Genomic DNA, 15,601 nt, shown 5'->3' with positions numbered 1-15,601 from the left:
CAAATCACAAATCCAAACAATACCATTAGTAATATCATTTTGTTACAAGCTTGAGAAAATATCAAATTAGATAAAAATACAATTATTAATATTGATAATTGATGATAATAATTATAATATTTTGTACAACTTTTCACTTTTGATTAAAAAAACATAATTATATTATAATAAGAAAATAGATATATAAAGAACAAAAATTCAAACAATACTAATACCAATACTTGGTTAGCTAATTAAATTTGAAGATACAAATATACTTTTTTCAATACATATAGTATACAGTATCATGGCACCACAATCCACGTTCAATTTCTTATCCTTCCAAAAACATAAGAAAAATATCAAAATCTATAAATAAACCATAAATAAGTGTATATATATTGCACAATCGGCGAGTTCTCAATCAGTGAGTTCTTTCTACATTTGTCAGGTGCACAAAACTTACTTGAAAATATTTTTTGAGATATATTGCAGTGTCAACATAGTTTGATATTCATGTGTGTGTGTGGAAATATGCATCGTATACATTGAAAGTCATGTACGTGTGTATGATACACGAAAACTTAAGAAAATGCTGGTACACTTGTAAATGATACTTATAGGATACACAAACACTACTACAAAAAAGGATTTTTAGGACTAGCATTGCGAGTCCTAAAAAATTTTTACTACTTCAAAAAAAAGTTTTTTAGGACTCGCAATGTGTGTCCTAAAAAATTTCTTTGAGTACCTTTTAATTAATTATATAATTTTATTTTATAAATCAAAATTTGGGTAAAATGCCATTTTTTTTTAAATCTCATTATTGCTGAATGAATAATAAATATCTTAAAAACTGAGGTTTTTTAGGACTCGCAATGCGAGTCCTAAAAGAATGTTTTTAAGACTCGCGTTGCGAGTCCTAAAAAAGGTTTTTTAGGACTTGCATTGCGAGTCCTAAAAAGTTTTTACTACAAAAAAAAGTTTTTTAGGACTTGCAATGTGTGTCCTAAAAAATTTCTTTGAGTACATTTTAATTAATTATATAATTTTATTTTACAAATAAAAATTTGGGTAAAATGCTAATTTTATTTTAAATCTCATTATTGCTGAATGAATAATAAATATATACTTATATATTTAAAATAAATAAATTATAAAAAATATTAGAAATATTATTATCATTAGTTGAATGAATATATTAAAGATACACAAAAACAAAATCAAAGCAAACATTGTTGAGATAACTACAATCATATGCAAACATTAATCTATACTAATAATATTACATGATTATATACAATCAACCTGAATAACATATCTTAAACTTTTCCATTGACACAAAGATCCAAACAAAAATTTTCCATTGACATAAAGATCAAAACAAATATAACACCTGAAAATCCAAACAAACACAACCAGTCAGCCACCACCTGAAAATGAAGACCCGCCTCCGAGCCACCGCCTCTGTGAGCAAGCGTTGCAGCGAGCTCCTCCGCGAGCCCCTCCGAGCCACCGCCTCTGTGAGCCAACGTTGCAGCCAGCCCCTCCGCGAGCCCCTCTGAGCCACCCCCTTTGTGAGCCAGCGTTGCAGCGAGCCCCTCAGAGCCACTGCCTCTGTGAGCCAGCGTTGCAGCGAGCCCCTCTGCGAGCCACTGCCTCATCTGCTTGAGCAAGCCACAGATCTCGTAGACGGCGTTGCAGCGAGCCCCTCCGTGAGCCACCGTTCAGCGAGCCCCACCGCGAGCCACCGCCTCATCTGCTTGAGCAAGCCATGGATCTCGTCGACGGCGTGAGGTTTGGGAGGGAGACAAGGATATGCATGGGTCGGCAGGGGAGAAGAGGTTTGGGAGGGAGACAAGGTGATGCATGGTCGGCTGGGGAGAAGAGGGTTGGGAGGGAGGCTGAAACGTTTAGGGTTAGGACTTTAGTTTATTATATCAGATTTTTTTTTAAATACAATATTCGGGCCCCAAATAAATAAAATTAAATTTTCTTTTCTTTTTTAAAAAGATAAAAATAAAAGAAATATGTTTGTTTTTTAATTTAGTTATTAAAATAAAACTTTAATTTATTCATTTATTTATCATTTTTTACTTAAAAGTTTTTAGGACACCCAAAGTGAGCCCTTAAAAGTTACCACTAATATTACACTTAAATTTTCTATTAAGGGTTTTTATGACCCACATATGTTTTTAGGACACTTATTGCGAGTCCTAAAAACAATTTTTAAGGAAAATTGGAGGGAATTTGAATTTTTTTTAAATTTAAACTTTTAGGATACACATAAGTTTTTAGGACTCGCAATGGGAGTCCTAAAGTCCAGGAGGTGTTTGTTTAAAAAAAAAACTCAAACATTTAGGACACACATAATTTTTAGGACTCGCAAACAAATTCTTTAAGGACTCACAACGCAAGTCCTAAAAAGTCCAGGAGGCTTTTTAGGACTCACATTTAGGTGAGTGTCCTAAAAATGTATTTTTGTAGTAGTGAAAAACCAACAATTTTAGATATACAATCTATATATATTCATGTCTATATATATAGAGATAGAGAGATTTTTTTACTTTGAAACTGGAATTATTGATTATTACTATTTTGAGAGACAAGCCATAAAGCTAAATAAATTATGTTTTACAAAAATGTAAGGAAATATTGGTACACTTGGAAATGATACTAATAGGATTTACACAAACTAACAATTTTAGATATACAATTTGTATATATACACATATATTCATATATATATATATAGAGAGAGAGAGAGAGAGAGAGAGATTGAATATTGAAACTTGAATTATTAATTATTACTCACTTGAGTAATTGAGAGTCAAGCCATGAAGCTAAATACATTCTCAATCAAATTAATATTATGTGTATATATATATTGATATTTTTAATTATTAAGATATTTTCGTTTTGAATTTAATTTTTTTTTACGTTTTAATAGCTCTTTAAATAAATTTTTAATCAAATTAATATTATCTGTATATATATTGATGTGTACGTATATTGATATTTTAATTGTTAAGATATTTTGTTTTGAAATTTGAATTTTTTTAATTTTTTTAAAAGTTTGATATTTAAGTATTAATTAATAGCTCTTTACATTTTTTTATCCATAGATAGATACATTTTTTAAAACACATATATCTAAAATAAAACAACATTTACGTAAAATACATTACTACATTAATTTGTAAAATATATTTTTTGAATGAATTAATTTATATATAGGCGTAGTTAGTAGTTACGTTTTTTTTTTATTTTTATTATTACTACATTTTTTTTAAACGTGTAAAATAGATAAAGTAAATAATAATATCTTGTAAATATCTTTTTTAAATTTAACAAACATGTAAGTACATATTTTTTAGAACGTGTATGGTATATTTTTTTAAAATTACTACATTATTATAATCTATAAAATGAATAAAAAAAATTAGATTAAAGGAGAAAATAAATAGAGTGCTTTTGAGCAATTTTAGTTTTTTAAACGTGTAAAATAAATAGAGTAAATAATAATATCTTATAAATATCTTATTTAAATTTAAAAAACATGTAACTACTTACATTTTTTTTAAATTACTATATTATTATAATCAATAAAATGAATAAAAAAATTAGATTAAAGGCAAAAATAGATAAAGTGCTTTTGAGCAATTTTAGTTTTTAAAATTTATTTTTTAATTATTAACTAATAATCATAAATTTGAAAAAGAAGAATTAAAAAATTTGAAGATAGTTTAGATATTTTAGTTTTTTCTTTTTAATTATTAACTAATAATCATAAATTTGAAAAAGAAGAATTAAAAAATGTGAAAAATTTAGAAAATTGAAAGTGAATTTACCAATTAAATTTATAAATATTTAGATAGATTAGATATTTTAATTATTAACTAATAATAATAAATTTGAAAACGAATAATTAAAAAATGTGAAAAATTTAGAAAATATAAAGATTAATTTGGAACAATTTTAGAGTGTTACATCATCTTTTTGATACTCTCCTTTATATAAATATATAGATTATAGATATGTAGATAGTTTAGATATTTTAGTAGATTATTTGGCCTAAATTAAATATCTAGATATTAGTTTCTTTTAATTATATGTAATTGTATTATTTAACACTCTCATTTCTTTAATTAATTTAAAAGTATGAAGCCAAACTCTCTAATGAAGATCAGAAAAATCTCTTATTTCTATGTATGCATGTGGACAATTTGATATTAGTTAGCAATAAATTTAGAGATTATTACAATTATTTTATAAGTCATCCAGTTATGAGTACAAAGAATTGATCGATGCCCAAAATTTTAACCATACTATCAGATGTGCACATAACACATATATGCGTAACATACATGATTTCATCATTTTGTACAATTGTATATATATAAACATATTTGTTGACACCGTTTTTCGCCAACAGTAAAATAAGAGCACGAAAACAATAAATAGTTATGGCCAGAAAAATATAATAAAACAATGTGATTTTTTACGTGGTTCAGCAGTTATCTCTGCCTAGTCCATGAGTCTTTGTTATTAGAACTTTAAGATGATCTCTGGAAATTCCTCAAGAATGAATTCTCCAGAGTTTTCTGTCAAGATCACAAAAATTCGGTCATTTACAATGGTGCATGACCTCTCTATTTATAGAGGAGATTTCAGAATACTATCCCACATATTTCGGGAAGTTATTCTGTATACGTAAATAAAATTAAATGGTATTAAAGACCTGTAATCCTATATACAAGGAAACGTCCCCTGAAGATCAGGGGGTGTATAACTGAATAATAAATATCCCTTTATTATAGGGGATTTCCAACAATCAATGTAGACCGTGTCTCTTCAAAATGGCTCACTAAGATGTTCAAAGTTATCAATCTACATTGTTAGTATTGTTCCCACCCGGGTCTCTTACTAACTTTCGAGCTATGATATTTCCCGGAGATCATGCGACTTTGAGCTCATACTTATGTCAGGCTCGGAGCCCCTGATTCGAGGCCATCCGGCAACAAACGTGTTTCGATGTCTGTCTTTCGAGCTTGTAATGGTTTCGAGGCTACCATCTTCGAGGCTGCCCGCTGCTTGTAGGTCCGGTGCCTTGGTTGCGGACACGAGTTCTAGACATTACGAGCCCATTCCTAACGAATCCAGCTTTCGAGATCACAATTCTTAAGGCTCGAAATCTGGGTGTAACATTTTGCCCCCTCAAAAGTATTGGTTCGAATTCTATGAGAAGGAAACTTTTGAACTACTTTCTCCGGGAACCGCACCGTCACACACTTGAGAATGGACACGTGTCAGTTGGGTATTGCTCATTCAAGGTACTCGAGTACCTTGGAAATCCACCCACGATCATTCGCCTGCACCTTTTCGGTGCCATCATGTCATTAGTCCCTGACCGTCGGATTTTATAAGGATTCTGGCCAATGGCTTAGATTAGTCCCTTTTTTACCACTTTTTACCATCTATATATAAGACCCTAGTCATCATTTTCCTCTTATTTTACACTCATCAGAAAAAGAAAAAAAAAAGAGGCAAAACCAGAAGCCATCTCAAACAGCTTTTTGCTTGTGCATGTTCTCCCAGCCGAAGAAACAAAGGACCGCCAGTTTGTTCGAGACCGTAAGGTTGAACCTGCATCCTCTCCTTCAATCAACGATTTCTCTGCAATCGCCATCATTGTGTAAGTATCTGATGATCTTTTTGTTTTCCTTTATTTTAGTTTCTGTCTGTGTTGTTCTTTTATTTCTGGGAATGCACTAGTTTATTTTCTTAGTTTGACACGCTAGGAAGTTCTAACCGATAGGCTTTCACGTTTAAGTCTCCATGCTAGGTTTAAATCACTGGTTCCAAATTCGGTCTTGATGTAGAACAAGGTCTCTTTTTTCTGGGTTTTTAAAATTTAAAAGACATATCTTGCACACCAAGATATCGGGTACAAAATCTTGGTTTTAAAGAACGCACGATACCCAAGATTACCATTTCTGAATAACCATCACCCTTTTTCCTTGATATTTCGGGATTTTCAAAAAAATTTATCCACTCCCCTCCTTTTTCTCGTAGAATACACGTTCCGACTCTTAACCGGGGTTTTAGTATCGAGCTCGTTTCATGCCCGAGCACTCTCCGAGTTTGTCTTGTCAAGCTCGTAATTCTTGAGTTCTTGCATGCATGGCCCTCACCATTTTTTCTTTCTCGCTAGATGTCACAGAATCTAGAAAGACGGTGGGGGTCGTTGCTGGCAATTCCATATTTGCCAAAATCCTCGAGCCCAGAATCGCTGTTTGCTCGGAACCAACGTCTGATTCGTGAATAGGATCTCGCGCGTGAACAGGAAGAAACCCAAGCTCACTATCGCCGCCAAATCGTCGAGGTCATAGAAAAGAAGAGGAGAACCCTTCGAGAGGCTCTTTATCCAGAATCTAATTCAGGCCCAGGCCGATCCCCCTCGACCCAGGTTAAAAGTGACCGTTGCGTATAGTCCGGGAGAGCTCCAATTCTCACTGATGGGGGAGCTTTCTACCTCGCAACCGAGGAGGGATTTTTTCGAGACCGAGCACTACTGGAGCTCTGTTACCTCGCTAGGCCAGATAACTGATATCCTGGCCTTCCACGGTCTCAGGCTGTCAAGCTCCTTAAGGTGTCGGGCCCCTACTTCCAGCGAGCGAAGCTGCCGTGCCCCAAGAGATGGAAATCCTGATAACAAGCTGAGGTACGCGGCTTGGAGCCAGAAGCATATGAAGGCAGGAGCATTACTGCCTTTGAAGTCTTTCTTCAAGGACTTCACGGACTTTGTTGGGTTGGCTCCATTCCATCTCAACACTAATTCTTACAGGGTTCTGTCTGCCTTGAGGTCGTTATACCATGAGTTGAAGTGGAAAGGACCCACGCCGGAAGAGATCTTGTATCTCTTTTGTTTGAAAAGCAATCCCTCCCGAGCTCGGGGAGGAGACAGCTTCTACTATCTCTCAAGCTACCCCAAAGAGAAAAAGGTGTTTGAGGACCTTCCTAACCATCCACCTGACTTTAAGAAGGCCTTCTTCTGGACAGATGGCCTGTCCCCGTCTCGATACTACTCATTCAGACGGATTCGTAAGTACCCCAACCTTCTTTATCTCTGTGATCGGACTTTTGTCTATAGGTTGTACTTAGTTGAAATGTGTTTTGTTTTCCAGCCAACTTTCACCGTCCTACTCCCGATGACGTGATGAAGGAGCATAGAGAGGCTCTGCTCCAACTCCCTTATGGCAGGAGGGCTCTCTCATATCTTTTGCATGAGAGTAAGCTCTGAGCTTGCGGGCTTTTGGGAGATGGCCAGTCCACCTCGGATTGGTCCAACAAAAAGTACGACCTCTAGGAGCTCGTGCCTTTGCCAACAGGCATCCTCCCTCCAAGGAGAGAGGTGAGGCCCCCGCCTCCGGTTCGCCGACGGAGCTCGCAGTTGGGGAACGAGGCCAACGACGAAGCCTCGAGCTCGAGCTCGGATGATCAAGGTACAGTCATCCTAAGCTCAAAAATGTGGTCCCCCACCCTGCTAAAACACAAACCCGATAGGTTAGTATTATGCAAGGACGATAGGGACCATTTCTATATATGGACTTGGGTAGATGATCGAGTTCATAGGTTTGATAGTTGGCTCGGGAAGTATGACACTATGTACAGTCTGAACGAGGTGTGGGATGGAATAGCCATCCAATATGGGACCAATGACTATAGGGACCTTTCGAGGTTGACGTCCACCTATAGGGAAGGTACTCCCCTCGCCTCTTCTGAAGATGGGGGAATTTCATGGTCTCCGAGCTCAAGCTCGGGGGAGAGTTCCAGTTAGGTCTTTCTTTACTTGGTTTTTTTTTTTTTTTTTATCTTCCAAGTTATTAGCATTATGTTTAACTTCGATTGGAACTGTGCAGGTGCTATGGATCCCGACCTTGATGCCGTGCTTTTCAGCAATGAGGGAGCTCAAAAGAGTAAACACCCGAGAGGCTCGCAGAGATCCGATCGGCCGTCCAAATTCCCTAGGCGCAATGAGAAGACCCCAACAGCTCAAACTGCTGCGAGCACAGCCGAGGAGCCGAATGCCCAGGTTAAGGCATCTGTTTTGACCGCACCTCCCACGCTTCCTCCAGCCGCAACTCAGCTAACCGTCGACCGACCTCCGAAGAAACCCTCGATTTCCAAGGTACTCCTGCCGTCAGCCCGACCTCATGTTGAAGAGTTCGTGCTTGATGGTACTACTGGGACCCAAGGAGCTGTACTTAGCTCGGACGTTCTCTCTCGAGTGGGTCAGAGTTTTTCAGGCTTCGGCGCTGACGACTAGGATCTTGTGCACAAGGCCCCAGACTGTAATACTCTTTATGATAAGAGTATTGAACTTACTGCCGCGGTAATTTTTGTAACTCTCCTTTAATTGTTTATGTCTTGGCTCGTGACCTAATTCATCCTTTGTGTTTCAGGCCCTTGTTGTTTCGGCACAGCTTAATTATAAGCTGACCAACGAGGTGCATACGAGCATGTCTCTGGCCCAAGAGTCGAGGAATCTCCAGCTTAAAATGGCTGATGAACTCAAAGACTCGAAGGCCGAGCTTGAGAATGTGATGGCCGAGCTTGAACAGGTGACGACTCGTCTTGCGGAGCTGGAGAGGGCTAATGCCAAGCTCGAGGAGGAGAAAGCTGCCACTTTCGAGATCATGGAAAACGAGAAGGCCTGCCTCCTTGACGAGTTCAAAGAGAAGAAGGAAAAGGCAGTCGACCAAGCCATGTACAAAATCTGGGTCGATAATGCCGACCTCGACACCAGCTTCCTAGGTCCTCTTGAGGCGAAGTATGTAGAGCGGTGGAATGCCCGTCTTGAGGCGAATGAATCTAATCGGGAGGCTGCTCAGAAGGATAGTCATGCTATTTATCCTGAGGGGTCTAGTGTTGTTGATGCTGAGAAGGCCAAGGGAACTGCTCTCTCCTGAACCTCACCTCGGGGCTGTGTCCCTTTATTTTTGTAATTACTTTTATTTATGCCCGTAGGGATGATACAATTTCTTTTTATTTTAATACATATGCTTTACATTTCTTGGTTTGATATATTTTGCACATTTTATATTAAAGAATCGTATATGTTTATTTATTCGTACAAACATAGTTTGGATTTAGGCTCGAGACTCAATGCATTCATGCACCGTTTGCTCGAATTATCCGCTTCCGATCTCGTTATTTATCAAGGTTGGATATTACTTTAACCATGAACCTGAAAGTACTTGTATGGTGTGTAATGCAAACGGTTTAGTTATATCTTATTGCTTAGTTACTTTTTCTCATCCTCGGTTATTTCTCCGAGGTTATGAGTTCGAAACTATTTTTCCATAAGATATTCCAGCCTCGATCTCGACTTATCTCGAAGTAGGTTTAGGTTCCAACTTATCGTCGATTAGTTCTAGCTGGTTTGTTCCAAACCTTTTAAGGTTGTGATTGGTTTGTAATCCATTCACTTTTACGTTTTAGACAGCTTGGTTATATCCAAACCGTCCCAACTGGCGCATTTGGTTATCTCCAAACGCTTTCATGCATTTCGTGTATGTTATTTTATTTTTCAAGCTGATGGTATATATACCAATGATGCCCCCTTAATATCCTATGAGTGTGACCATAGGTTATTAAATTAAGAGAGGTTGCAAAAATAAGGAAAAACATAACATATTGAACGAAATAGATCTTTATTTGATGAAATCCGAAAGTAGACAAATCAGTACAGATAAACAAACATGATTACAGGCAACATCCTTCCTATACTATTGGTAGTAAGGTCTTAGGTGTTCGCCATTCCATGCTTGCGGTATCAGGCTTCCGTCCAACCTTGCTAGCTTATAAACACTGGGTCGGATGACCGATTCTATCTGGTATGGTCCTTCCCAATTTGGCCCGAACACGCCAGCTGCAGGATCTCGTGTTGCCAAAAATACACGCCGTAGCACCAGATCTCCCACACCGAACTTTCGATCTTGAACCCTCTTGTTGAAATACCTGGTAGCTCGTTGCTGGTTGGCAGCATTCCTCAACTGAACTTCGTTTCTTTTTTCCTCGATCAAGTCTAAGGTTTCTTCGAGTTGAGTGTGGTTCGAGCTTTGGTCATAAATGTGAGCTCGAATTGTAGAGATTTTGACCTTGATAGGCAACATAGCCTCACAACCGTATGCTAGAGAGAATGGGGTATGTCCCGTTGATGTTCGAGCTGTAATCCTATATCCCCATAGGACTTGGGGCAACTCTTCGGGCCATCGTCCCTTCACTTCCTCCAACTTTTTCTTTAGCGAACTCTTGAGAGTTTTGTTTACAGATTCGACCTGGCCATTCGTCTGAGGATGAGCTACTGATGAAAAACTCTTTATTATTCCATTCTTCTCGCAAAAGTTGGTAAACAAGTCGCTATCGAACTGGGTTCCGTTGTCGGATACAATTTTCCTCGGCATCCCATATCGGCATACGATGTTTTTTACCACGAAGTCGAGGACCTTTTTGGAAGTTATTGTTGCTAAAGGTTCAGCCTCTGTCCACTTTGTGAAGTAATCTACGGCAACTACAGCATACTTCACACCGCCCTTGCCAGTTGGGAGAGAGCCTATGAGATCGATTCCCCATACCGCGAATGGCCATGGGGAAGTCAACATGGTCAGCTCGGATGGTGGAGCTCGAGGAATCGTGGCAAATCTTTGGCATTTATCGCATTTCTTTACGTACTCGAAAGAATCCGATTTAATGGTAGGCCAGAAATATCCTTGGTGTATGATTTTCTTGGACAGGCTATGCCCCCCAGTATGGTCTCCGCAGAACCCTTCATGAATTTCTTCAATGATCTTCTTGGCTTCTGGTGGAGTCACACACCGAAGTAATGGCATGGAATATCCCCTTCTATACAGCTTTCCATCTAAAATGGTGTAGCAGGGAATTTGATACATTAACTTTTGAGCCTGGTTCCGATCTTTTGGAAGGACTCCAGTGATACGAACCACACCAACACTGTGATGAAACCCGACACCAAATATGGAACAGCCACCAAGAACAGACGAGATTGGAATGGAACCGCGACCCAATGCTTAGCCAAGCACGAACCTTGGTATGAGGAAGACGCCACAAACGGGGATGGGAATCCGTTTGATAAGTCGGATTGAACGCCACAAGGGATACCCTTGATAAGTTCGGATAGTCTCTTCAAGAACTCAAGAAGAAAACTCACAAATTTTCATTCAACATAATCTGCTTTTTTCACATTGTTTTGGCAGTCCTTATAAGGACGAAAATTACATGAAAACAAGACCCTTGGTCTTCCTAATGAAACCGAAAAATTAAGGGCAGCCCCTTTGTCTTCCTAATGAAAACTGAAATTAAAGACAAGCCTTTTGTCTTCCTCATGAAAACCGAAATTAAAGACAAGAGGACTATTGGACTCACACAAGTCAAATGTTTGACTTATCACAAAATAAACAAAGACTAAAAGACGTGATTAAAAATAAAAAGACTCATTACAAGAAGCTAAATATTGATCAAGCTCCTAAACTGGTGTCCTCATCATTCCTCCCCTCTTGGGTTGGATCAACTGGAACTTGACTTGGATTTTGAGTCTTGGTGTCCTCATCATTCCCCCCCTCTTGAGAAAGATTTGACCTCAAATCGTCACCTGCATCAAAAGGACTCAAATCAGAAACATTAAAAGTAGCACTAACAGTATACTCACCTGGTAAATCGAGTCTGTAGGCATTTTCATTGATCCTTTCTAGCACTTGAAACGGCCCATCTCCTCGAGGTAGCAATTTGGAACGTCTTTGTGCTGGGAATCGCTCTTTCCTCATGTGTAACCATACCCAATCACTGGGATCAAAAACCTGCTTGTGACGACCCTTGTTAGCATCAAGTTGGTTAGTGTTTAAAAGAGCCTCCTTAACCTCATTTTTTTTTGCATAAAAATTACTTTGTTTTCTCTCGAATTTTCCCTCATTGATCGAACTCTTCTCTTTCTTTTCTCTCTCACTTGATTCGACCCTTTTCTCTCTTTGTCTCTCTTTTTTCTCACTCTCATTCATCTTTTCACTCTCCTTCTTTTGCTCACTCAATTTTTTTTATCACTCAATTTTTGCAACCTCACTTGGTCTTCATATACTTGCTTTGTCGTCAATGGAGCTAGAGTGATTGTTCGTTGATGGAACGTGAATGAGTACTTGTTGGTGAAGCCATCATGCTGGACTCGCCGATCAAATAGCCAAGGCCTTCCTAGAAGGAGGTGTCCAGCTTGCATGGGAACCACATCGCACAATACCTCATCCTCATACTTGCCAATTCGAAATGATACCAGCACCTGTTTTGTAACCCTCACTTCACCACTATCATTCAACCACTGCAACTTGTATGGACAAGGATGTCTAAGCGTTGAGAGCCCTAGCTTCTCAACCATGGAAGAACTAGCAACGTTAGTACAACTACCTCCATCAATAATCACACTACATACCTTGCCTTTCACATGACAACGAGTGTGAAAGATGTTCTCTCGCTGCACCTCTTCTTCCTCTTCTTTTGCTTGCAAGTTTAAGGCTCGTCTTGTGACTAGTGCAAGCATTTCACCAGATTCTGGCCCATACTCTTCATCATTGATAGAAGCATCTTCCAATGGTGGCACGTCAGCAAGATCATCTTCATCTTCAGAAACGAGCTCGCCACTTTCTCGAATCACCATAACTCTCTTGTTTGGACATTGGCTAGCTATGTGTCCTCACCCCTGACATTTGAAACACTTTATCTCACTAGAATGGGACGAAGTAGGGGCTGTGTTACCTTGAGGGGTCGTGGCTGGTTTTGGTGTAAAGGATGAAGTAAATTGGTCTTCTTCCTTCTTTGGATAGTTCGACCGCCAAGGTGTTGCACTTGAATTTTGTGGGCTCGGTCTTGGCTTTGAACTTGTACTACCCCTCTTGAGCTGCCTCTCAACTTTGATTGCCATATGCACCAAATCTTCCAATTCCACATAATGGTGTAGCTCAATTGGATTAGCAATCTCTCGGTTCAAACCATTCAAAAACCTTGCCATTGTTGCCTCCCGATCCTCTTCCACATTGGCTCTAATCATAGCCATCTCCATCTCCTTGTAATACTCATCAACACTCTTGGAACCTTGACGAAGACCCTGCAACTTAAGGTATAGATCTCGATAATAATGAGATGGTACAAACCGTCGCCTCATCACCCTCTTCATAGCCTCCCATGTGTCAATGGCACGATCTCCATTTCGCCTCCTATTGATGCACAACTGATCCCACCAAACAATAGCATAATCAGTAAATTCAATGACAGCTAGTTTTACCTTCTTCATGTCAGAGTAGTTGTGACAATCGAAAACCAACTCCATTTTCTTCTCCCACTCAAGGTATGCCTCAGGATCACTCTTGCCTTGAAAGGCGGGGATTCTCATCTTGATATTTCCCAAATTATTGTCTACCCAGTTCCTAGCTTCTCTATCTCGGCCATACCTCCTATGGTTACCCTCTGACATCCTATCATATTCTTCCTCTAAATTGCCCCCATCAAACTCTCTTTCACCCTCAACATCCCGTTGTTGCACCTTGTTCCTCCGTGCCCTCCATTGCGTTCCCTCTTCTACCCTATCCAACCTCTCATGTATCTGCTCACACTCCGCCCTCATCATCCTTCGCATCTCCCCAATTAATGCTTGCATTTGTAGATTCGGAACCTCAGGTGGCGGAATATCATTGCTTGCATCTTTCTTTGGATTTTGTGCCATGATGGAAATCTGCAAAAATAAGGTTAGAATAATATGGAGAAAAGACCTCACCACACTCCCTCACGTGTTTCGCTCGAACAATATTTTCACTCAAATCCCCTCGTGTTTCACTCAATTTCAATGGCTTTTACCCTCAAATAGGCTCACAGCTCTGCCTTTTTCCACTCGTATTCTTCTTTAAGTTCTTTCAAAACTAATCCAACGGTAATATGGAGTATTCAAGCAGCAAATCCAACCAAACAAACCAAACGAACACCGACGAAAATTGGTGAAAATGACGAAAAAATGATGATTTTTGGAACACTTGTGTGGGGTTTTGGTCAAAAGGCCTCTAGACCATAAGGAACAAGATTAGAACAAAAAATTTTAAGAGGGGTTTCCAGACTTTTTTTTTTTTTTTTTTTTAGAGTTCGGATCCCCTTGAAATTAAGAACACCAAAGAACCAATCCGAAAACCAAGCAACTGTGGTACTATAACAGATTCAAGAACAATCCCAATAACAGAAAACGATTATTCTCAAAATCTAATCTGTGATTCAACCAATAAGATCAAAACCAAACTAATTTGTGGCACTATAACAGTCTCGGATTCCACAACAAATAAAGAAACCAATTGAAACCAAGGACACAATTGAAACAAGGGAATTATCAATACCAATTTCGGATTTCATAACAAGAACATGAGAAACCCAAGGCAAAATTCGGATTTAACAATAAGAATAAGAGAAACTCAAGCCCAACTCAGATTTCACCGTAAGAACAAGAGAAATCTCAAACCCAATTTCAGATTTTACAATAAGAACAAGAGAAACTCAATCCCAATTTCAGATTTCACAATAAGAATAAGAGAATCTCAATCCCAATTTCAGATTTCACAATAAGAATAAGAGAACCTCAATCCCAATTTCAGATTTCACAATGAGAATAAGAGAAAACTCAATGCCAATTCGGATTGCACAATAAGAACAAGAGAAACCCAAAAGCACATTCGGATTTAACAACAAAACAAGAGGACTCAATGAAAATTCGGTTTTCACAATTAAGAACCCTAATTCAAGATTTTAGAAACGAAAAGAAAACAAAATAGGGGAAATTTCAGAAACCCTAATTCAATTGCACTATTTGAACAAAGAAACGAAATGGAAAAACAAGAAAAAAAAAAGATATGCAAACCGTATGAACCTAGGCTCGGATTTTAAACAAGGAAACAATTGAAATAAGGAAAACAACAAGCTCTAGAATAGTTTCAGATTTCACAGGAAACAAGGACAAAGAAATCAAAACACGAGTAGATGATGAATTTTTTTTTTTTTTTTTCTAATATAGAAACACGAATTGAAAGAAAAACACAAAGTAAAGGATAGGCCAAACCGGATGATCCTAAGCTCTGATACCAACTGATACGAACCACACCAACACTGTGATGAAACCCGACACCAAATATGGAACAGCCACCAAGAACAGACGAGATTGGAATGGAACCGCGACCCAATGCTTAGCCAAGCACGAACCTTGGTATGAGGAAGACGCCACAAACGGGGATGGGAATCCGTTTGATAAGTCGGATTGAACGCCACAAGGGATACCCTTGATAAGTTCGGATAGTCTCTTCAAGAACTCAAGAAGAAAACTCACAAATTTTCATTCAACATAATCTTCTTTTTTCACATTGTTTTGGCAGTCCTTATAAGGACGAAAATTACATGAAAACAAGACCCTTGGTCTTCCTAATGAAACCGAAAAATTAAGGGCAGCCCCTTTGTCTTCCTAATGAAAACCGAAATTAAAGACAAGCCTTTTGTCTTCCTCATGAAAACCGAAATTAAAGACAAGAGG

The sequence above is a fragment of the Humulus lupulus genome, chromosome 2 (genome assembly GCF_963169125.1).
Source record: "Humulus lupulus chromosome 2, drHumLupu1.1, whole genome shotgun sequence".
Taxonomy (NCBI): domain Eukaryota; kingdom Viridiplantae; phylum Streptophyta; class Magnoliopsida; order Rosales; family Cannabaceae; genus Humulus; species Humulus lupulus.
The sequence above is the reverse complement of the archived record's forward strand: the minus strand, read 5'-3'. Positions refer to the sequence as shown.